Source organism: Notechis scutatus, chromosome 4, assembly GCF_049901735.1.
Source record: "Notechis scutatus isolate UNSWTSFEM ecotype Mainland chromosome 4, rNotScu1.2, whole genome shotgun sequence".
NCBI lineage: Eukaryota > Metazoa > Chordata > Lepidosauria > Squamata > Elapidae > Notechis > Notechis scutatus.
The window spans coordinates 30629437-30653044 of NC_142012.1; the positions used below are offsets into that span (position 1 = coordinate 30629437).

General features: G+C 38.4%; 1 protein-coding gene and 1 long non-coding RNA gene across 16 annotated transcripts in view; one reads left to right on the top strand and one right to left on the bottom strand.

The window, feature by feature from the left end:
• Nucleotides 1-232: 232 nt before the first annotated feature.
• Nucleotides 233-19649, bottom strand: LOC113412890 (uncharacterized). Of its 2 annotated transcripts, none has more exons than XR_003370978.2 (4): nucleotides 19150-19649; nucleotides 8614-8649; nucleotides 7165-7302; nucleotides 233-300 (listed from the first exon to the last, which is right to left on the bottom strand). It is a non-coding gene; the product is annotated as an uncharacterized LOC113412890 (long non-coding RNA). The 2 variants fall into 2 exon arrangements; XR_015749218.1 differs by lacking the exon at nucleotides 233-300 and adding an exon at nucleotides 1882-2162 and having other exon boundaries at nucleotides 19150-19521.
• Nucleotides 19650-19663: 14 nt separating this feature from the next.
• The window catches only part of INPP4B (inositol polyphosphate-4-phosphatase type II B), a 197363-nt gene continuing 193418 nt past the window's right edge, over nucleotides 19664-23608 (top strand). For 8 of the 14 annotated variants that reach the window (XR_015749219.1, XM_087963100.1, XM_087963102.1 and 5 more), the window contains exon 1: nucleotides 19672-20039. The gene's annotated coding sequence lies outside the window, so the exon portion shown is untranslated. Of the gene's footprint in view, nucleotides 20040-20551; nucleotides 20785-23608 lie in introns of those variants that run through there. The other 6 variants (XM_087963096.1, XM_087963097.1, XM_087963091.1 and 3 more) reach the window with 3 other exon arrangements.

Here is a 23608-nt window from a genome sequence, read left to right on the forward strand (position 1 = left end):
AGAAGAGTCAAGGATATTTGCTGTCTCAACACTAATTTATTAATGTACACATTTTGCTGCAGCAGTTTTATTATCTATAGCAACCAATAGTTTTTCTAACGTTAGTGATAGTCATAATCCTTTTCAATTTCCTTCCCTAAAAACCTTAATTGTCCTGGACACGCACACAGATGTTTCCTGTATCTGCAAGTATATTTTTAAAAATGAAAATAATATACTCTATATGGATGTCTGTACTTCCAAGATTTTAAAATATTACAGCTGCAGTTTTTACTTTAGAAATTCTGGAATTCCCGTGGGCTGAAAAAGAAAAAAAATACAGTGGAAATCAATTTTTAATTCATGCATTTTACTATTGTTTTAATTATAATTATTTTATAACATAATTATTATATTTGTAAGCTGCCCATAGTCACCTTGAAGTAAGATGATCAGCAAAGAAATCCAACAAACAAACAAACAAACAAATAAAATTTTCTGGAAGTTGAAATGATTTTTAAGATTTTTATACTGAAAATCTGAATTCAGAAATTAAAAAAATAGGAGCATATTGCTGATTAAAATTATTACAGAATCACATAATACCAACTCCATGAGGATCACAAGTGTAATTGTGGCACATGAGCTGAAATCTGCTCACACAAAGCAGGAATTTGAGGGATCTTCAAATAAGGGTTTTAGGACACACGGGAAACTGAACAGTTACAGAAGATCCTTGCATTTCTATTTTATTAGATGAAATTTCTTATTTTTCTACAAATATATAATTGGGCTGTACATATGTAACTAGAATCAACTGTAGCCTATTAGTATTAATTCAGATAAACTAGATATTTTATAATAAAGAGTGGTCAGGAGATCTTGACTTCTCAAGTTCTGTTTCAACAGACTTCAACAAACTTCTCTGTTTCCTCAGGGCTAGCTCTTTTCCTCCCAGAGACAACACAGGTCTGACAGAGAATTTGCAGTTGCAACTTGCTTGGGTTCAGCTCAGCTGGTTTTATGTCATAAAGACCATCCATGCTGACCTCTTCACCCCCACATCAATTGGAATTGCCTATTGGGTAGGAGTAGAACTGCCCCAAAACAGTGCTCAGCAAACAAACCGAAAGAATAGATTGGTCAATAGTATCAAATGCAGCCAATAAACCTAAATTAAAAAACAAGAGTGTACTCTTCACATACAGGTTCCAGCAAAGATTCACTAGTGTGACTAAGGAAAAAGTCTAGATAATATGAACAATTTGTCCATAAAAATAAAGCTGCAAGTATAATGAGAGAGTAATAGAAGAAACCTTCCCGCTAGATAATGGGCCACAGAAATCTGCCTCTTATTTGTAGGTGACAAATAAGAATGCTGAATTAAATGGCATGGAAAAATGCTGCACTAGTTTGAGCTGTTGAGGCAATAATTTGTTGTTGATCAGACTCATGAGGCTTAAGTAAAGTTTTGTGAACCATATCAGCTAGAATATCCTTTTTCTACCATGATTTCCAGATGATTAGCTTTTGACAAAAGAAAAAGAATTTTCAGTAAGGTAAAAATTCTGGAAGCCTTTATCAACTGACAAGTCAGAAATCCCTTCTGCAGTTCCCTGATTCATGAGGCTACATCTGTCAATATCATTTTCCTGTTGGATGATTACTTTTCATTGTTTAAATTTTTCCCCTTTATTTGCTCTATGCACATGCAGAAAATAATGGGTTATTGCAGGTTTCATCACAGAACTTTAGTTTTAATAGCAGGCTGGAGCTATTATCTCAAATGAAAACCTAATCTCTTTAAGGATGTCATCAGTATGGTCATTTGTTGGGTTGTTGCACTATGCCAGACCACATGATTGTCTGGTTTTATGAACCCAGAGAATCATGGCTTATTCCATAATATAAGCCATGTGAGCCTATTTCTATGGATGGGAGGGGGAAACTGTTTTCATATATTTGAATTGCATTACTGCAACCCTAATTTTAAAAAGTTTTATTTAGATAATTATTTGACAGCTCTAGTCTAGAGTGAATACACACAGAAGTACTATATATTGCTTGTCATTTTGAGAAGCTGTGAAGAAGAACATACCTTTCAAAATATGTCTCATAAAAATAGGACTCTGCTTATCATAGCCTGGACTGTAATATTGTGGAAGGCCTTTCATGTGAATAGTCTAATAAACAAAATTCTTTGTATAAAAATAAGGACAAATTTCCATCTTTATGCATGGCAGATGACATATTAAATTCCTATTTAGGGGATTTTTTTTTGCCATGATGTGTGATATTTCAAAACCCTTCCAGCAAACTCCAAACTATAAAGCATACATTTTGAGGATAATACTATTATTAAACATAATTAATGCTACTGTCGAATTATTCACAGTGTATATGAATGTGTCAATCTGAAAATAATGTTTATTATGTTTAACAAAGTTTTTGTCAATAGCGTTATGCTCACAATCCATGCTTTTTAATTTGGAGTTTGATGGGAGGGTCTTCTAATATAACATGTCATGGTAATACCACAGATATGCAGGATGCCACTTAGTGCAAAACTGTTCATAAATCAGTCCACTTATCCAAGTGAACATAAACTTCAGGTGTTACTATAACTGAAGAAGTGATACTTTCAGAAGCGCACCAACGTGCCTACCGTCCCTGTCCTATTGTTTCTCTTATTCTTTTATTTTTCTTATATGTAACCATTTCATGTATTCACAACTATGTATACATTTATACTTATTATCTTGTAAACAATTGGCAAATCAAATAAATAAATAAATAAATAAATAAATATAGGGTAGGCCCAAAAAATAGCATAGACATCATGATATGATTGTGCAAATGTAAGTTATATCAGTTCCTCAGCTGATGCACATTCTATAATTCCCATCATTTGTTGTGACTTCTACCAGATGCTTATGTCATTCACCTGATAGCATGTAGAAGTGAGGATACGAGTGAGGAGGAAAATAATTAAAATTCAGTATGGAGCAGGACCTGTATCAGGAAGCTGGATCTCCTAAATAAGCAAAACTATTGCAGGGGATAAACTTTTCACTGGCAATAACTGGATTCACAGATTTAATTAAGCCCAACTTTCTTTTAGTCACAGATTACTTGGGCAAGACATAATGGCTTGATTGATACATATTACAATGGGACCAATCAAGCCCCACTACAGTTTAGCACAGTACATAAGCTCGGCTCTTTAGGCACCAGTCTATTTTTATTGCAGAAATGGAAGATTCAAAAATCCTTCATATTTTTCCCCTACTGCTAGAGTTACATCCAAGATTCTAGAAAGGATAATTTTATCTTGAGAAATAAAATGGAAAAAGCCTTTAAAAAGATTTTACATAGATTTCTGAAGTGTAAAGGTGCTTCAGTAGATCTGTAGTAGCATATGATTCTACTAGTGCTCTTGTTAATAGTAATGCTAAAATTTGGAAAATACAGTGCAGTTCTAGATGCAAGGAGAAGAATTCAGGGATGTAAAACTATTTCAACTGAGTCTTCCGTAAATCTTTTGTTTGGCTTGGTCTTGCTTTTCTTTGCTGGGATATAGTATTTTATTTTGTACTATAGATTTTCCATACATTAACTTTTTCTCATTAAACAAAGATTCCATTTCCCATTTTTTAAAGGAAAAAAAACTCACAATGCACCGAAGACCTTTTCTTTTATGAATTAGATAAGATTCCTGGAATGACATCTCTTTTTGCTAGATGCAAGATTGTTTTGTGCTAAACACTTTTACAGCTGGGATTCTTCTGACTTGCTACCTGGTGGTATTTTTGTGTGTGTGGTTTGAGTTAACTATTTATATACAGACCTCTAATAACATTTTTATTTTATCTTTTAACCAGCATCAGACATTATTCTATATATGTAGATGTCTATTAGAATTCTAGCTTGTTCTCCGCACTTGTTCCTGCAGGTATATTTATTATAAATAAAAATCTCCAGAATTTAAGACAATGTGTTATTAATCTAGGCATAGATAATGTTAAAAAAGCTTCTAAAATGTAAATATTTAATTATTCATTATAACATTCTGTTCCAAATAGTTTTATCCAGCCACTCTTTTGCTTGACCCATCATTTTCAGTTACTGAATTAATTAAATTAATTAATGAAAACGAAGACGCAATTTGGTGTAGTGCAGAGGTGGTATTCAACAGGTTCTGACCAGTTCTGGAGAACCAGTAGCAGAAATTTTGAGGAGTAGTTCGGAGAACCAGCAAATACCACCTCTGACTGGCCCCACCCCCATCTATTATCTGCCTCCCAAGTCCCAGCTGATTGGCTGGGTCTTCTTTTGTTGCCCTGCACAGGAGAATGGAGCTGGAAAGCAGGTTAGTGGGTTGGGGAGGGAATGGGATTTTGCAGTAATCTTCACCTGCCACGCCCACTAAGCCACGCCCACAGAACCTGTAGTAAAAAAATTTGAATCCCACCACTGGTATAGTGGTTAAGACATTAGGTTAGTTAACTGGAGAACCAGTTTTAATCCATTTTAGACATGAAAACAGACTGAATAACTTTGGAGCAGTCACTCTCTCTCAGCTTAACCCAGCCTAACCTCACAGGGGTTAGGAGGAGTACTAGGTATGTTTGCTGCCTTGAGTTATTTATAAAAAGCATAAAGGTGAAATAAAAATAAATAAAATAAATAAACTGGATGCATTCAAATAGTATAGGTAAAGGTAAAGGTTCCCCTCGTACATATGTGCTAGTAGTTTCCGGCTCTAGGGGACGGTGCTCATCTCCGTTACAAAGCTGAAGAGCCAGCACTGTCTGAAAACATCTCTGTGGTCATGTGGCCGGCATGACTAAATGCCAAAGGCGCATGGAACGCTGTTACCTTCCCACCAAAGGTGGTCCCTACTTTTCTACTTGCATTTTTTACATGCTTTCAAATTGCTAAGTTGGCAAAAGCTGGGAGAAGTAAGGGGAGCTCACTCCATTACTTCATTGCGGCACTAGGGATTCGAACCGCTGAACTGCTGACCTTTCGATCACATAGTATACTAATCCCTAAATTCAACTGAATGAACCAACTGGCAGAACCATCTACATTTATCGGTGTCAAGCCTTGCCAAGTTGGCAAATTCAGGAAACAAGAAGCACTTGGATATTTACTGCCAGTAGGGTAATATAACAGAATCTTGAATGCCTACCAAAGAAATTCTCTTATATACTAGTGTAATTAAAGCAGTTGTCCCTCAGTCTCTTTCTCATGGTTCTCCCCTCTCCTGCACTTGGTATTCTCTTCTATGATGGGCCTGTTCCCTCCATTAACTGTCTTAATCTGGTTCCAAGGTCTATTAGAAATTCCATCACAGTAGACCAGGCACAGCACCATAATAAACTAGCCAAGCATATGTTAGCCTAGCATAATGTTCTGAGCCCAGCACAGAAGAAACTTTTCTAGAATTAATATTTAAGATAGCCATCAAACCTTTATTTTTTTTATTTTGTGTATATTATAATAGAGCTAATCTACAGTATTACTGTAACATATTATAACTGCAGAGTTGCCTAGCAACCTGGGTTTCCTTTAGCATACAAAGCAGCAGTTTTTGTCTGTGGTTGGCATTTTCTTTAAGTGTACAAATCAGTTACATGAGTTGTAGATATCATGAAAAAAAAATAATTACATAGAATTATTCAAGTCAAATTATCTCCAGTGTGCTTGAGCTTGATGTAAATATTATGCAATTTATTAATTATCCATATTTCTATAGCAGGTTTTTTCCCCCATCTATTCTATTGTGCAGCTCTGTATTAGTTATAAACTAATAACACACACAAATACGCACAAACACACACATATACTGTAAACTTTCCTTATAAAATTATGCTTCACTTTTAACATACATCACTCGTTTAAAATGAGAGAAAAATGGTACTTAGAGCGAGAACCTATTTTCCCTGATCCTAGTTTTACTTTAACCTCCAAAGATTGGCTGGTTTACACTCTGGTATTTCCAGAGAAACAGTTGTTCTATTATCCAGCTCATCTCATTTCATTATTAAAATGAAGCTGGGATTAACTGTGCTCTCCTGACTATTTCCACATCTGTTAGGTTTGTTAGAATACATTGCTAAATAGAAAGGTTTACATCTTTAGAAGTCATAGAGAACCAACAGCTAACCAAAACTTAGTAATAGGTAGTTGTTCATAGAGAACTAGCCATTGATTAGAGCTTGGTTGAGAGTTAGTAATTGATGCCTACTTCTGTTTTCTAATATATATTGCAAAGCAACCATCTTTCTTATAAAAGGGATGGTTAGGAAAGCAACCCAAATGAAGTGTTTCTATAGGAAGGAAGAAGATAGATAGATAGATAGATAGATAGATAGATAGATAGATAGATAAGAGAGAGAGAGAGAGAGGGAAAGAGAGAGAGAGAGAGAGATCACCTTCATCCTCTGAACTCGTATCCAGAGAGGTGTCCAGAAGCAGATCCATGACACCATTCAAAAAAAATTACAACTGATAAAGCAGATTTACAACCAGTCCTCAAATTATTTTTGGCTGTTACAAACATCCTCATGGTAACATGATCATGATGTAGGTGATTGGCACACATTTACTGTGATTGCAGCCTCCTGCAATCATGTGATTAACTTTTGGGAATTTCACAGCTGGATTTTGAAAAAAATCAATGGGAAAGTCAGCAGAAAGTCACAAGGTACAGTCACATGATATCATTCTTAATGACTCATGACTGCAGTCAGAACTAATATTAAAACTGCTGTGGATATGTATTTCACATTATGTCTGGGTTGCTTAGTGAGAGAGTTCCTGGTGCCTATTACAATTGGTAAGTTAGGACCATCTGCACTACAGATTACCCATGAAATAGTGGAACACTTTTACTTCTATGGCAACATTCACAGCTAGGAAGTAGGAATTCTCTGTTTAATTAAAAGTTTGAGATTACAATGATAGATGCCTGCACTCATGTGCCTGCAGCTATAATGCAATGTGCGTGCAACCCCCCGTGCCATGCGCCTCTGTGCATGCACACGCAACCCCCTGTACCACACACCTCTGTGCATATGCATGTGACCCCCCACATCCCCACCCCCTGTGCATGCGCATGCGTTCTCCCAAGCGTGTCTCCCCAGCGTGCATCTTCCCCCACGCGTGCGTAGTAGATACCTGACAATCGGCTGGCAGGGGGGTACCCGTGCATGCGCAGTGGATCTGTTCTGGGTGAGCTCTCGTGTGCCGGCAGAAATGACTCTGTGTGCCACGCATGCCATAGGTTCGCCATCACAAGACTAGGCAGATCTGATTCTAAGGAAAATCAAGCATTGTCAGGACCTTGGAGAGGTCAATGGAGGAAACTATGTTAAATGAAATGTCAGTATAAGAGTTGTTGTTTCTGGTACATGTCTATTGTCTCTAAGCTCAATTGGAGACTTAAAAAAAACTACTAGTCAAGTGATTTCCCTTATTCTACATAGCTTATTTCTTATGAATTTGAGTATTAATGTAATGTAGTGCATTTATTAATAATTAATATGATGCACCATTTCATAAATATATCTGTATCATTAATACAATGCACTGTATGAATATATATCTAGTGAGAGATTATAAGATTGTAATCTTTACAATAAATACATATTGGGCTGTGCAACCAGCTGTGATCAAACAAGAGAAAGTGATTAGGAGCATTAGTGCAACTAGGACATCTTCTTAAATTAAAGCATGCCTTTCCCTGAGGTTGTGTGGAGGTAGCTGTATAATCTCCAAAGCACACAGAAATTGTCAACAGGTATAATATGAGGTACAACATTCTGCTTCAATTTTTCAATCCAGATTGCTGCAGAGCTTTATAGCACTAACCAACCAATCAAAATAATAGTAAAAAACAGAATGGAAAATCTATTTTGTGTCATTCAAATCTAACATTAAAATACTCTTCAAAATACTATTTGGCTTCAGATGTAAAAGAGATACAATTTTGCACATGGTAAAGTATGGAAATGGTTCAAGTAATAATCTATCAAAACTAATTGAAAAACCTGTTCTAAACATTGTTAGGAAAGTATGCTAACACTTGATTACTTGGCATTGAATTACTAGAATTACTAGAAATTATAACTGTGGTTACTGGATTCTTGATGAAAGTATTATATTTATTTTGTGAAACAATATGATTTCATAGGTGACATGTCATCAGTCTTTGTTATTTTGATTGCTTTTTACATTTTTTTGTTTTAAATTATTTTGCCATGCTTAATATAACTAATTTGCTGACAGATGAAAATATGTTCAGCCAATATAAATTAAATAGTGAGAATATAGCACTTTTGAAAAACATTTGAACTATAAATATATAAATATAGTCATTTGCTATGGCAGCCATAGCCAAATATAAATCAGCATTCATCAAAATCTACCTCTTTTAACTTCTACATATTCTCAGGCCATCTTTCTTTATGAAATATGACATTCATGCAAATACTGGACTATTTTGTAGATTCAGATAAAGCTTCTAATATCTACATGGAACCCAGAGATCTTCTTTAAAATATTTTATTTGTTGCTTTGCTTTACAGATGTGTGTGACTGAAAGAATAGAGTCAATTGAAATATTACCTTATAACAGACAACTAAATCCAGATGTGGAGAAATCTGAAAAAAAATTTTTTTTGTTGTTTTAGTTTTATCATTCAGAATTTTACATGAAGTAACAGACTAATCTAAAGAAAAAGAAATAAAACAGATGGAAAACAAATTCCAAGAAAAGAAAAAAAGAAATTAAAATTTTGAAATTTAATAACTCCCAACCTTCTCATCACCCAATAGTTACAGTTATAATTTTATAATCTTCCCTCCCTCTTACATGTTATATCAATCCCTTCAATCATTCATTTAGTCCACTTCTTTTTTTAAACCCATAAATCATATCATTTTTTCTTCTTTCAGTAAAAAGTCCATAACAGTCTGCAGTTTTTCAGAAAAATGTTAAAGCATTTTGGTTTCCAGAATTTTTTTGTTAGAGAATCTTATAGAGTTAATTAGATTGAAGATCATCCTATTTTACACAGATGTCCCACTACAGGGCGAGCCAACTGACCCATCTGTGACAAAAAATAAAAGCTTATTTAAGTCTGAACTGCATTATAAATCACTACATGAAACTATCCTAGACCAAGTGAAGTACGAAATGCTAGAAAATTTCTAGAACCTGACATCCTGACAAATTAGTCATTGATAGACATGGACATAAACAATACATACTGTACAAAAGAGACAATCTACAAACCAAAAACAATAAAAACCCCAAAACAAAACACCACATCAGCAATCAACGGCCAGATGAGCATAGATCAATTCCAAGATTAACATCAGACCAACAACCAACACCCCCATCAAGGAACTGCCAAACAAGCTAACAATAAATAGCCCAACCCAAAAGCCTCCAAGACCATTTCCACCAACGCTGATAGGGCAAGACAGACAGTAGAATATAATCTGAGAGCAAACCCTACTTCTTGCTAGCACTGATGATGTTTAGTTTGGGTAATGTCTGCAAGAAAACAACCAAGCTCAGATACTTATACCCATATGTTAGATTTATGTATATGTACATGTATGCATGCGTATGTATATAGGATCCCATACACACACACACACACAAAGTGTGTATATATGTGTATGTATATCTTCCCTTTATTATTTGTATAAATAATTCAAGGCAATGAAAACACTTAATACTTCTTACTCATCCTATTTTCCCCACAAAAACACTGTGAGGGAGTTGGATCGAGAGTGATGTCCAAAGTTACCCGATTGGTTTTCATGACTAAGGTAGGACTAGAACTCACAGTGTCCTGGTCTTCCTGGACTTACAGCGACTGGTGAAAGAGAAAGAGATCTTTTGCAGATTCAGCTGATGTGCCAGTTCCCATTCTATCAAGTGTAGAGGACATTGCTACAGTGATTCATGCCTTCAACAGCAAATGCATTCAACGTAGGACTACAGGTACTTTCATAGATCATTAAGTAACTATAACTGGTATAGAATCCAGTGATCATATGTTGTTTTTAATGTGTATCATGTGTAGGACTTGCACTAGTTGCATGTAGGTTTCAGAATACAATTCAAAATGCTGGTTTCAGCTTATAGCAATAGCACTTAGATTGATATACCACTTCACAGTGCTTTGTAGGCAGTTTACAGAACATATTGCCCCTAACAATCTAGGTCCTCAACTGTTTGTGGCCTTGACACCTGGATACATTGAAAACTGCCTTCTCCACTTGGATTGGACCTGCTTGAAGTGGTCTCTTAGGAGAAAGCTACTTACAATGCTCCATTTTCAGAACGAGAGGGACTGAAATTGAATCCTGGGAATGTACCCTTTCCATTATGATTGGTAATCTGAAACAGGAACATTCTTCTCTTGGAAGTAAAATTGACTTCCTTAGTACTAGCCTATGTATATTATTTAATGTCAAATTGTTCTGAAGACCTTTCAGGAGTTAATGGTGATATCATCAATGACACTTGTCATATGCCTAACTTCTTTCATGTAATGTTGTATATGGTGTTTTAACCTGGACATTTTAGTTGTTGTGTTTCCCAATGAGCATCAGGAGTTCAGGAGATATGGCGTTATATAAATTTAATAAATATATGCATAAACAATATTTATTAAGCACATTTGTACTGGTAGTCCTCATCTTACAGCCATTCATTTAGTGACCATTTGAAGTTACAACTGCACTCAAAAAGGGGCCTTATGACCTTTCTCACACTTACGACTGTCGCAGCATCCCCATGGTCATGTGAACAAAATTCAGGCACTTGGCAACTGACTTGTACTTATGACGGTTGCAGTGTCCTGGGGTCATGGGATCGATCCCCTTTTGCGACCTTCTGACAAGCAAAGTCAATTGGAAAGCCAGATTCAGTGAATAATCCTGTTACTAACTTAAAAACTGCAGTGATTCATTTAACAACTGTGGCAAAAAGGTCATAAACAGGGGCAAAACTCACTTTTCACAACTGTCTTGCTTAGCAACAGAAATTTTGGGTTCAATTGTGGTTGTAAGGTCTACCTATATCTGCGTTTTTTGTACAAGTTTATAGATGAACATTCCCAGCAATCTATCAGATCCAAAGTAAGGTTGAAAAGAAGGGCCTACAAACTGTCGAGGACGAAACGATTCTTAATTGTCTCCTGAATTTTCTTTTTCACTTTTTCTTCTTTATTTCTTTTTTCTCTTTCACATTTATGTATGTGTTGTTTGTCTGTTTTAATTGTAAAATTAATAAAGTGTATTTTTTAAAAAAAACGTAGCTCGTTTGACATTTTATATTGCCCCATGCTGCTAATTTTATTCCTTAAAATTCACAGCACAATGCTGTGTATATTTCATTTAATACTGTTTGACAACTGATATCTCTTATCTGCGTACAACTCAGCAGGAGAGGAAATGGTTACGCATACAGCACAGACCTACCAAAGATATCTGCCATTCGTTCTTTAAAGCATGTATGTTGCTTTGCTTCTGTAATTTCCTTTGGTAATCGTTAGTTAACAATAAAAACAAGAATTAGATGCATTTGATAATCTAAACTGTAGACTTTATGCTATATAGACTGAACTTTGAACATGAGCAGTAATGTTTTTGCATAAATAACAATTTCTTTGATATTAAAATAATTAGGTATTGATATTAAAATAATTAGTTATGAATGTTATTTATTACAAATTTCATAGATGAGCTAAATATTGCAAGTGTAATTATATGATAAGCTTTCTGAATTATCTGATGACAAAAAACTATTCCATGTAGAACAATTAGGGATTTGTTCTGTGTTGTTTATTACCATATGAGTCTCATATGCAAAAATGTTCATTCCTTAGGAAAGCATTAGAATTCTTGAGATTTTTTATATATGTATGTATCTATGTATATATGTATGTATTTTAGAAGAAATTCAGATTAGCTTTCTTGACTGGCCAATAAAATATTTCAGTAAAATTCACAATTTTAAGGGTTCTGTTAATTTCCTGAAGAGAGGCAGGGATAAACATATTTTAACAAATATATTTAGCCTATGGCATCTACAGAGATGATGCAATCCTTAATATGCAAATTTAGTTTAGATAAAGTATCAGCATGTGTGTGTATATATACATACATACATACATGTGAGCCATGGTGACGCAGTGGTTAGAATGCAGTATTGCAGGCTAATTCTGTCGACTGCCAGCAATTTGATCCTCACCGGCTCAAGGTTGACTCAGCCTTCCGTCTTTCCTTAGTTGGTAAAATGAGGACCCAGATTATTGGGGGCAATATGCTGACTCTGTAAACCACTTAAGAGAGGACTGTAAAGCATTGCGAAGTCATATATACGTCTATTGATATACACATATATATGAATGCAATACAATATAGAGGTAAAATATTAAGATAAAACCATAATAAAATCACTATAATATGGAACTATAGAATTTCAATTGCAAAAAGGACAGATATAATTCAATATCTAAGGAATCTCTAAAACTTTATGTATGAAGTACATGAAGGGGTATGAAGTATAGACTACCTTCACAATGGTTTACCCCAGGCAATGTTCTGTCTTAACAGAGTGGCTAAAAGTCTGTACACAGAACGACTGAATTGGAAATTGCATCCTTCATGGTCAAAAACCACAGGGGCACCAATTAGACTGCAACAATTCTTTTCTGAAGGAAAGGTATTGGCTGGATTAAGACATTATAGAAAGACATAATGTGATTTTTCTCGGTTTTTTTTCCATTGTGATTCTTACCCACCTTCTTCTTCTTCTTTTTCTTCAGTGTTTGTCTCGCGCTCTGGCGAGGTCCGCTAATGTCCTTGAGTACTGCTTTTCTGGCAATCCTCTGTTCCCCGCTTTGCGATTTTTCACACGGATCGGGTAGTCTCCGTGTGCGTCAGACCTGGGACGCGGCCGTCATAGCTTTCTCACACGGTGCAAGTGCGCCGTGCTTTCCAGCGTGGACCATTTCGTTGATTTTTGACGCGGGCCAATGGTCTCCTGCGCCCGTCGGTTCCCCGACGCGGTAGCATTGGGCGTGTGTTCAGTAGTGGACGTTTCCACCATGTTGATGCGGCATTTGAGTACTCCAGCCGGCCTGTCGCGTGGGCCTGTCGTCGGAGGGTCTGCTCTCAGTTACGGTCAGAGTTTAACGGCTTCGCGCATCCAGGGGACACCACTTGGAGGTGGCAGACCGCTCGTCCCCGATTCTTACCCACCATAAATGTACAATTATGATTTATAGGCTAGCATGGGTCAGGCAGATATTTCTATGTGTGGTATTTGAGTCCTACCAGTGAATCCTTGGTTCTGAATTTTATTTTCCTACCCTGAATCCCTTTACTAATTGCCTCCTAGCAGTTAAGATACACAAAATAGTTTCTAGTTATCATATTTTGTAGATATACACTGTTGATATTGGGCTTCTACATTCTGGGCTCTACTTTGAATCCTGGGTTTCAGATTTAAGTGCATTTTAAAAGCTAAGCAGATCCTTGTCTCAGTTCCAGCCCAAGCAAGTGGCCCTATCTTTGGACTTTGCTTTATACCCAAATCTTCCCACTATAATTGAGCCCAATTTTTAAAAGTACGTTAAAGTGTTTACCAGAATAACCTGAAGACTTGAAGGAAACACAGAAGTAACATATTCAAAAGAAATCTGTCAAGTTTTTTTTGTCCTGATATATCTTTTATTGTTGCTTGAATATCTGGAAATCACAGAATGATTATAGTAAAAAGACACTAGGGCTATATAATGCTATGGATAGTTTCAATATTTGTTTGCTGGATTGCACGGTGAAAACGAAGTGAATCAGAGTATAAAGGTTTTGGGTATGTTACTCTATAGCAGAAGAAACACTAAAACAAACCTGCTCAACATGCAGTCCACCCAGCAGCCTTGGCACTGGAACAAATTCATTGCTGTCAGTGCCCTAAAAGAGATGCTGCTGAGTATTGCTGCTGTTCCACTACTATACTCACCAAACAGCAGATCAGCAGCCCAAGTATTCTTTTGAGATCCACAAGGACTTTCAATTTATCAATTTGTTCCTTTCTTCTCTACAGGCTTGCAGTAGAAGAAGCAACAAAGAAAGATACTTTGGCCAGTATAAAAAAAAAATCAAGGCATTCTGATGACCAAATTAATACTACCTTTTAAGTTGCGTGAATAGTATAAAAATTATAACTTTCAAAAGTATTTTGCAAATATCAGTGAACAATCCTTTATCTTTTCTGAAAAACTCATATTGTTTCCTTTTAAAAAAATATCCATCCTTCTTTCCTGAGCCAGTAATACGGGTCCAACTAGGATGATCAGTGCTGACACCCTTTTCAGTGCTGTCAAGCTGAAGAATTCTATGCAGGACAATTTAAACGTTGGTGAAGATCCTAACAGACAAAGATACTTTTTCTTTTATACATTTACATTCCCTAAGTTTCACTTAGGGAATTCTGAAATATTAAAGTTTCAGTGGAGGCTAGTGTTTACATATTTACAATGTCCCTATGCTGCCCTAAAACAATACTATTCTGGGTTGAAGGTAATTTAAAATTATAGACCACCACCACATTCAAAATAGATGTTCATTCATGGAGGACATTTTTCTAACAATTTTAGTTTGTTCATTAAGATAAAAACTGGCTTATTGTTTTTTGGGGGTTTTTTTGCAGCCGTATCCTAACCAGCTATTCTTTCAAAACTGCATTTATTTACATATCCTCATATCTGTACCAGTGTATACTTAAGATGGGCACACAAATACCAGGTTTAAGATAAATGAACAGGCTAGTCATAAATTTGCAAGTAATAATAGAACAGATGGAAAGCTGTGTGTCTTGGTAGGAACACTCAATATCTTTTTCAGCATTTTGATTTTGCTTAGAAGTATTTACTGTTCTTAGGCTTTAAGAAACATTGACCAGAAAAGAACGGCCATATGCTATAAATGCAGAACCGATCACCATTCAAGCTGCCAAACTATTGAAAATGAAATGGTAATAACCTGTTTAATTTCTACACGTATACAGTAGATGGTTCTGTTGTTGTATGGAGTATAATATGTGACATATTCTACATGTCTCTCCTTTGTATTGTGATAGGTTTATGTCAAGACTCATCTGCAAGAGAGGATCAAAAAATGTCAAGATGGTGGCTACAACCATGCAATCAAAGTCCCACCATTTTTATGGTATTACATGATTATGGCCAGCATCTTGACTATTTCGATCCATTCCCAGAGATTATAGTCATAGAGAATTTTTTCCATATTGAGCTGGTTGTCTACATTAGGGGTAGGAAGCCTGTTATTATTCCTTATTTGCAATTTAGTTCCCATTCCCCCCTGCTATATGGCCAGTGAGTAGGAAATAGGAGTGTAGTAAACCCACCCCTCCATATTTGGATGATACCTGGTTGCCTAACCATGGAGAAAATAGGACTGATTCTAGATTGAGGGAACAAATGCAAGAGAATAGGGAACATGGTATTCAAAGCCATGTTTTATTATATTTTTGTCACTGCAATCTGCATCAAACATACATGGTTTTACAGTAATCAAACTATAGTCATCAGACAAATTTGGTAGCAGGACAATATTTTATATGTAATTATTGTAAAAAAAAAATGCACACATGCACCAAGAACAATTTCTAAGTTCTTTTTGTCACATCTGGATTATATATTATGAACTACTAAATTCATAAGTGAGGGGGGAGGTGGTTAAGCAGGATTGCTATATATGCTTATCTGAAAATAAATTCCAATCAAATGAATACAGAATCGAATCTGTATTGTTAAAAGCTAAGGAGCAGTATCTATTTAAAACGTGGCAACTGTAAAGCAATGACATTTTAAAGAAAATAAAGCTCACATATGTTGTTCAGCCTGATCTTTGCTAATCAGAATTTAATAAAGCTAGGCGTAAATATAATGTGTCCCTGCAATTTACAACACTTCTCTAACCTTTATCCATCACAATAACGGACATTTCTCTAGTCATATATTAACTGCTGTCAACTGCATAAAGCAGATAAGGCACTTGTTTCATTATCTGTTTCAATGATTTCTTGTACAGTCAATATCACATCTTTGTGTAATCTAACCTAGAATTCTGTAAGCAGTAATTGCTTACATTTGATTGTAATTGCAGTTAAAAATAGGTTTGTCATTAAAAAAAAAACCTTTTTGGCTTCATAGAACTTGAAAAGGTCAAGAAGTTAAGCTTGGTTGTATTTTTAAAAATTGCCGTAGCAACTTGCAACCTCAGCATAAATATTGTACAAAGGAGTGTAGATTGGAAACATTTTGAATGTGTAAGAAATCAAGTGTTCAGGAACATTAATATCAGTTTGTATCAGCTTCAGCTAGTGTAGCTCATTTGAATATTTGGTTGAAATTGCAATCCAAAATACAGTATATGAAATATGCATTGATGACAGTTGACCAGTTCAGGTGTTTTAGCTCTTAAAAATTTAGATATTCACATTTATGGAGCTGATGCTCACCATTCATTTCTGAGCAGGCAGAAACATCTTCAACAGCTGCATAAAAGCCAAGATTGTGATCCACTTTGTGCTATGATTTGTCTGGTACAAATATATTTTCATTTCTTTCTCCAGGTTTTTTGATAAACAGCATGAAAAATATGAGGTTTGAATATTTAGGCATAGGAAGCGAATAAATGGTTAAAAAAAATCATTTGGCCTACTGTACCTGACTGTTATGAGGACTGCTTATCTCACAACATAGGCTAAATCTTTTCCTTTAAAGACTCAGGATTCCCAATCAATACAGATATTGAATGATATGCTGTTGCTTTTCTTTTTTGTTGTTAGAGCACTCCAAATAAAATGAAAATATCCCTTCCCATTGGTAGGTAGAATTCTGAGCTCCCAGCATCATACCACGAGAATCCATAAAGCCCTTAATTCTGTATATAAAAAGAATTGTATTGCTGGTATGTGGCATTGCAAATCAGAATTAAGGAAGCAGCATTTCCATTTTAGGATATGGGATTGCATATCCCTACAGTCCTCTTTCTGAGTGCCTACCAAGATTTAGTTGAGAAATTGTGGTATTCTTTCACAGATAATTATAACATTGCTTGCATATTAACCTAGATTAAAATTAATTTCTGTTCCTTATTTGCTACAGTAATAGTCTTCCCAAACACTTCAGCCTCATATACTAACATTTATTCCAGAATATTAGAGACTGTTGGCATGTCATCAAAAAATATTCAAATGATATGAAGTTCTCAATGATACTTTTGCATAGATAATCATATACTATATGGAAAAAAAGTCATTGTTTCTTGTACTGATTCTTCCCATGGGGCTCAAACTATTTTATAACTGCTATGGTTGTGGTCATAAATGTTGGAAACTACAGATTTTTACCTGTGGGGAAATTTACATGCTACAGTTCACTGTGAGAAAAGATTAGCAGAGACTCCAAGGCATAAGTGTCAAACTCGTGGGCTGTGGGCCGAATCTGGCCCGTGGGTGCTTAGATCTGGCCCACAGGGCCACCCTGGAAACAGCAAATGATTGGCCCCTGGTGCCACTGCCAGAAAAAAAACAGAGCTTGGAAGAGCCACGTGCAGCCATTCCAGGCTTCGCATGCGCCCCCCCAGCTCCGTTTTTGCTGGCAGAGGGCTGCAGGAGGCTGTCACGGCTGAAAACAGGGGCCAGGAACCCATTTTCGCTGGCAGAGTGCTCAGGTCATCACAGGCATCCCCGACATGAGTGGCCATGCCCCCTGGCCTCGCCCCCCCAACCCCCCCCCAGGTCAAACACAATTTTGATGTGGCCCTCAATGAAATCAAGTTTGACACCCCTGCTTGAAAGGCATATTGTATAAAATTCCTGTGAACCAGTCCTTAATATAGACTGCCACCAGAATACATTTGCCACATGTTTATAATCTAAACTGGTAATTTCTTCTTTTGGAAATTCTGATCTAGTAAGATTGCTGATAAAAAAGAATCATTAGTCAGGTTTATAAAACAATTTCAGGCACTGAATCTAAAAATAATATTGTAGATATTGTAAAAGTTGCTCTTTTTTATAATAAATTCAATATTTATATAAATATTTATAATATTTACATATAAGCCATGCCCGGCTAGTCACATGACCAAGCCACACCCACAAATTAGGCCATGCCCACAGAACTGGTTAGTGGTCCCTGGGATTTAAAATTATGAGTTTGGTGGTCCCTGAGGTCCCAAAGGCTGGTGACCCGTTCTAGTCAATGCCCTGCACAAGCAGGAGACCCTATACCTGTGATGGTGAACCTATGGCACGTGTGCCAGAGGTAGCATGCAGAGACCTCTATGTGGGCGAGCCATTGGCAGTTGCTATTCTGGTTTCCGGCGCGCACAAGCATGCTAGCCAGCTGGTCTTTGCATGTGCTGGAGCACCGAAAACCCAAAGACCAGCTGGCCAGTGTACATGTGTGCCTGCCAGCTGGTCTTTGGTTTCTGGCACTCCGGCGCATGTGCATGCACATTGAAGTTTGGGCACTCGGTGCCGAAAAGGAATCTCCATCACTGTATACCATTTCAGACAAATGGTTGTCTAATCTGTTCTTAAAAAGCTCCAGTGATGGAGCATCCACAACTTCTGGAGTTGAGCCGTTCCACTGGTTAATTGTTCTCCCAGGAAATTTCTCCTTAGTTCTCCTTAATTTCTCCTTAGCAGGGCTACAGTGGGATTCAGAAGTGCCCCATCTCTCCCCCCACAAGGCATCAAATGAGGTGGAAACCTTCTGTTCAAGCAGCTTTTTCTCATAACATCTACAATGTCCTGCTCCAGGGCAGGAGTCTCCAACTTGGCAACTTTAAGCCTGGCGGACTTCAACTCCCAGAATTCCCCAGCCAGCTAGCTTGGGAATTCTGGGAGTTGAAGTCCGCCAGACTTGGTTGGCGATCCCTGCTCCAGGGCACTTATCTAGTCTTTCTAATTCATCACCCTTGTTAGATAATAAGCCCAAACAGAGCTAAAACATAGGCTGAAGATTCATAGCGGACTTCAATGCCCAACGAAATTATCATAAAAGAAATCCACCTAAAAAGCACCTTTGCTTCGTTTACCTCAGGTTTCAAAAAGGTTGTTCAGAAAGGAAAATATTGACAAGTTGCGGACCTATAGCTGCACGCCAGCCAGGTAACTTCCTCAGATCCTCACGTCGTTAGTCATTACTATTTCAGAAAAGTACGCCTACCGCCTAGGACACGGCCAGGAAAATAGGAAATCAGAGGCGGCGAAAGGCGATTTTCTCTTTCCCGTCTTTGCTGGTCCAAAGAAAGCAAGGAGCAGAGCTCCCTCTGGACACCGGGAGGCGAACGACAAGCCTCCGCTTTTTCCTGTTCCTCTCCTCCGACTCCGGCTCTTGCACCAACGGTCACCTCAGAGAACCGCTTTGCAGGGCCTACGAGAGAGGGAGAGAGAAGGAGGGGGGAAACAACAACAACCGAGCGCAGCGTGGCGCACCCGCTTTCCCGTCTTCTAAAGCGCCTGCGCCACCAGCCCCTTCGCTCCTTCCGAGCTCGGGAGACTCCGGCGGGTTGCGGTGACATTGTCGGAAGGAGGGAGGGAAAAAGGGTGGAGACTTGGGAGGGCGGGGGCGGCGCCGAGGGGAAGAGCGCGCGCCTTGCTTTGCGCCCCTGTGGCTCGAGCGAGCGGCAGCTGCAGCTGCGGGGCAGGTAAGGTAACTTATCCTCGCGGCGCGTGCGGCGGCGGCGGCGGCTCTGGCGCTCGGAGGAGCCACTCGCTCGCTCGCTCGCTTCGGCGGAGTCCCGCCATTTCCCGCCCCGCTTTTCCGGCCACTTTTTTTTTTTTTTTCCCTGCCCCGTGCTTAGCCGGAGTCTGCTGGAAGGAAGCTGCGGACTATAAATAGCTCCGGCTACGGACGCTGCGTGTGCAACGGACTGGGCAGGCACGGCTAGCCGTGACGCCTCGGCTGGAAGGGAGGAACCGCCAGGTAAAAAAAGAAAAAAAAAAGTCAAATAACAGAAAAGAAAAGAAAAGACCAAAAAAAAAAAAAAGCCGGGAGTTTGCTTTGCCCCTTTTCCCTCGGAGGACGCCCAGGGGCGACTTTGAAGGAAGAGGGGCGGCAAGCTGTTGCTTCTGCTGCCGGGATCGAAGATCTTCCTCCGTCTTTTGCCCCGCCGTCGCTTCTGGATCCCTGTTCAAGTTTCTTCCTGTGGCAGTTTCGCTGGGAGCTCAAGTCTGCCGAGACGGGCGCCGGAGTCTGGGTTGGCGAAGGGGCCGAGGCGGCAGGCGGATTCCCCCGCCTCCCCATCCCTGGAATCGGGGGAAGGCTCTCCTTGGCGGAGACGTGGGAGCCGGGAAGGGGCTGCGCGGGTACCGGAGTCGGTCGCGGCCGCGGTTTTCAGTGGGAGACAGAAGGGCAAGCGGGGTGCGGGTGTCTCAAGCTTCGTGGTTTCCAAAGCTGGTGCCGGGCGGGGGGAGGGTTTACTCCGTGCCTACTAGAGCCTCTTCCCCTTACCCTGCAGCTGCTCTTTCCAAGGCGACCGTTTTTGTGAGCTGTCTCCTCTCTGGGAGGAGGAGGAGAAAAGAAGGGGGTGAACGAAGAGGGAGTAAAGCCTTGCCATCCTCTTTGATCTTCCGACTGCGTGGTATTTTTATTTTATTTTATTTATTTATTTGCCTCGGTACCTTTGCCCGGGGAAATGCGCCTGTATTGAAGCGGTGAAGTCGCGGAGGTAAGCTGTGGTCTCGTAACTCTCGCGCTGAAACGTTTGATTAAAGCCTAAAACTCAAGAATGAGCCTGAATTGCTTTCCGATGAGGCAGGATGCTCCTCGTGTCGGTCCTTTGTGACTGCGTTGTTTTTTTTAAAAAAACAAAAAACAGCAGCAGTAACAACACATCAGCTGCATTTCAGTTCGTTTGGGTACGCATAGGAAAAGAAAGAACAGATTGATAATTTTGAAGTCTCCCCGTCTTGCTTGCTTGCTCCCTTTATTATTAAGAGATTTGGAAAAGAATCTGTCAGCACTGGAAGAACAAGAGGTAGAACAAGCTGTTTCCTTAGTTCTGGAGAATCTTGTACAGGGATTCAGGAAGCAGAGTCGATTTCTTGGTGCATACCTAATTTTACTAAAAATCTCAGACAAAAATCAACTAAGGGAAAAAAGATACACATACCTTCCAACTACATGCATGCTCTCTTTCAGAGAAGAACTACAACTGATTGCTCTGGAAGGAAAGTTAGAGATGACACTTGATGTGTCATGCTAGAAGCTCCTTATCTCTCCCCCTAACCTTACAAGGAAACATTGCCCTGCATACCTTTAGACCAATTTTGTGGCCACATTTTGGGGGAAAGTTGTTAGGTGAACTTCCATGATACAGTGCCCTCTTTGAAAAGCATTCATACTTTTCTACTGAAGCTGGCCAGCATAATAATTGAATAAGTAATAGTACTTGTTAATCAGGTAAAATATATGTGCTGAACTTTACTAAGTATAGATTGCTAATGGCCTAATATTGTATTGGATAATAAAAGGTATTCATAGCATTAAATATCATGGTTTTATTCTGAAAATATGCTGGAAGATTAATTTAATGGTCTGCAGTATTTCTTTTGTGGTTTCATAGCTGAAAGCTGCTTCACTGTAGTCTCAAAGCTTCTCAACCACACTGGGAAAACTGTTTTTAAAATCATAATTATTTTAAGTAATAGACATTTTCTTCAAAATAAATACACAGGGTCAATAAATTATTACAGAGGACTAATTAAAAAAAAAATATAATAATGACCTGTTTGAAATAGAAACATGTCTGTGTTTGATCTGGACATTTTTGTATGTGGGATGTTATATAACCATTCATAAATATTCATTTGCAAACAGGAAAAACCCTGAATTGGTTCAAATAGATGTACCCAAAGAGGCTTATTATTGGAGTGAATATGATCTAGTACTGGAATCAAAGCGGGCATGACTCAGGGCATCAGATTAGTCATGCATAAAAAACCTATAGAATTGGGTTTTTAAAAAGCTATGGAAAGCACACAGAACATGGTTTCCTGAATTCTTTTTAATCCCTTAATAGTTCTATAAGGTCATGCACCTGGAAGGATGGAGGCTTAGAATGAAGGCTTGGCAACATTCTGAGCTGTTACCAACTTCTCCACCTCTAGAGCAGATTTCTCAACCTTAACAATTTTAAGATGTGTGGACTTCAATTCCCAGAATTCCCCAGCCAACATTTTGAGAATTGAAGTCCACATATCTTAAAGTTGTCAAAGAAATACTGCTCCATGAATACATTAGAATGCAAGGATATTATTTTCCTCTGCAACCTTCAGGATTCTGCCCATTTTCAAATTTAATCATTATTTTGGTGCTTCTTCCCCCATTCTAAATTTGGTTCCATTCTATTTTGTTAGAAAACAATTGTCATGCCAATAGCTAAAGTCCCAGCCTCTTTATTCTTTCACATTATCTATTGGGTTGGAAAGTATACAGGTACTCCCTGACTTAAGACCACAATCAAGTCAAAATTGATTGCTAATTCCATTGCTAAGCAGGGCAGTCATTAAGTGAGTTTCCCCCCACTTTACCACCTTTTTGCCACAGTTAAAAGAATCACTGGAATTGTTAAATGAATAAGATGGTCGTTAAGCGAATCTGGCTTCCCTCACAGATTTAGTTTGTCAGAAGCTGGCTGTGACGGTTACAAATGGTGGTCACATGACCCTGAGATAGTGCAACTGTCCCAAATACATGCCAGTTTCCAAGTGTACAAATTTTGATCATGTGACCATGGGGATGCTGCAATAGTTGTAAGTGTGACAATCAGTCATAAGTCACCTTTTTCAGTGCTGTTGTAACATCTTGCCCACTGAGTGAAGTTGGCCCAATCCTCCCAATCTTCTATAAGAGCCTAAAGAACTGGCTCTGCCAGTTGGCTTGTGGGTTTCAATGGGGGAGCATCACATCAGATACCATCTCTCCTCCCATTCTGTTCCCTCCCTACTCTTAATTGGGCTGCTATATTTGGCTATGTGTATGTTCTGACCCACACCCTTTTCCAACAAATCAAACACAATCCAAAAGGAACAGAAACCTTGTAATGCTTTTACAAAATAATTAGCTGTGATAAGTAGAAGTCTTGCCAAACTGTGCATGACTTGCCAAAAGATAACAGACAAGAAATAATTTGCAAAATAAGAATCTTCAAATACAAACTCAGGATACTGGAATGTCCACGAGGCTGGAGTTTCAAAACGTCTTTGCCTTCTGCAAAGTACGTTCGTTTCACAGCTGGCTTTTATCTTCTTGAAGGAGGGTTCTTTACCTTGCAGCCTTACTCCTGAGTTGCCCGTGCTGTTGTAACTGCTCTTTCCTACGAGCAATCCTATATGCATGCACACTTGGCACAGGCTCCTCGGGAACCTCCTCATCACTGCTGCCAGCCCTCACAATCTCTGAAGGCCACTCCCTAATGGTCCTGGCCCCTCATGTGAGTCCTCACTCTCCTCAGCCGTCCGCACCTGCTGCCGGCCAACCACAACAGTGTA